Raw genomic sequence first — 1,844 nt, 5'->3', positions numbered from 1 at the left:
ACATCACAGAGTGATGCTGTGACATCAGAGAGTGGTGCTGTGACATCACAGAGTGGCTATGACATCACTGGGTGGCTATGTGACATCACAGAGTGAGTTGTGACATCGCAGACATGGCTGTGATATCAGAGGGCAGAGGTCTGACATCATAGAGCAGACTATGACATCACTGAGTGGTTGTGACATCCCAGGGTGGCTGTGTGACATCCCAGGGGGTTGGATGCCATGGCAACCCTCAGCAGTTCCAGTGCCCTTGGAAACCCCCCCAGGCCCCATTGCTGCAGTCAGGCTCCGTGGCCACTTGCCCGCAGAGCTGTGGCTGCCCTCGGCTGCCATGGCAGCCCTCAGGACAGAGCGGTGCCGGGCTGGTGCCAGCTACAATTGCAGTGACACTCGCTGATGCCCTCAGGTGCCACGGCAGCGGCCACAGGGACCCGTTCCTCACTTTGGTGCCACGGACACCAACGCTTGGCCCCGCTGCCATGGGCATTGGCACGGTCACCTGCACTCAGGGCCCGTGGCCGGGCACTGCTGCCATGGACACGGGCACGCAGCCCTGGGCCACAGGCGGCTGCCGTGGCCACCAGCCCAAGGTCCCGTGGCCAGGGCCGGGGCCATGGAAAGGAACCCGTGGAGCCGTGGTGATGCTGGGTGGCCATGGGGTGCTGCTGTGGGCTGGGCCACAGGGAATTTCCTTGCCAGGCCTTTCTCTGGGGCTGTGTTGGGCTCTGTGCTGAGCACAGCGTTGCTCACACTGAGATGGTTTTGTTCTTGCTCAGCTTGCACAGAGCCAAGGCCTTTCCTGCCCCTCGTCCGGCCACGCTGGCGAGGGGCTGGGGGTGCAGGGCAGCTTGGCAGGGGTCACAGCCAGGACAGCTGACCCCAACTGACCCCAGGCATATCCCAGGCCACAGGACATCATGGCCAGGGTATAAAGTGGGGGGAACAAGGAGGAAGGGGGGACATTTGGAGTGAGGGGTTTTGTCTTCCCAGGTAACAGGCAGGATGGGGCCCTGTTTTGCTGGTGGTCAGGGTCAGCACCAAAGACACAGACACCAACTGAAGGGGTTGTGCCATTTATAAAATGCAAATCTGCAAAAAGTCACAGAAGCATAAGCTCAGCAAACACATAATCATTAGCAAAGAATCACAGCAGGAGCAGCTCAGCAATGCCCCCAATCATCCCTGCCAAAGATTGCCTGCAGTGATTAACCAAGATGCAGCCTCAGTTCCCCTCAGACTTTACCAGCACCCAGAGCCACCCATCAGCTGGGGGAAGCTGTCCCAGCCAAGGACTGGAGAGCCACTCGCGGACACTGGGAATTCCTGCAGCTGCCTCCAGCCACAGCTGAGGCTCCAACCCAGCTGGGAGAGGGCCCAGCTTTGACAGTGCTGGAGAAACAGACTGACAGCACTTCTAGTGCGGGAACATCTGCTTTCATCCTCCTCTTGGCTTCCTCCTAAGCCTGGCCAGGGCTCAAGGAGGAGCCAAGGCAGCTGCCTTTGACCATACAGCCCCAAACAAGGCCAGATGTGGGATTTCATGGCCTTGTCCCAGCCGCCCGCAGTGCCCAGGCCGTGCTGGCAGTGCTCAGAGCTGGGCCCAAAGCTGCTGTGGCCTCCTCTGTGCCCTTCACGCCTTTCAGCGCTTTGAGAGAGCCAAGAGCTTTCTCCAAGTGTGCAATGAAGCAGCTGTTCCTGCTCCCAGCTCTCGCCCTTCCCAGTCCCTGCCCTTGATGACTGCTTTTGTCCCTCTTGCTGTGCCCTCTGTGCCCCCGGGGCTCGGTGGCTGCTGCCCAGGGCTGTGGCACTGGCACAGATCCAGTGCTCGAGACCCTCCTTTC

Source organism: Coloeus monedula (genome assembly GCF_965178545.1).
Source record: "Coloeus monedula genome assembly, contig: HAP1_SCAFFOLD_411, whole genome shotgun sequence".
In the NCBI taxonomy this organism is placed as follows: domain Eukaryota; kingdom Metazoa; phylum Chordata; class Aves; order Passeriformes; family Corvidae; genus Coloeus; species Coloeus monedula.
Note: the sequence above shows the minus strand (reverse complement) of the source record.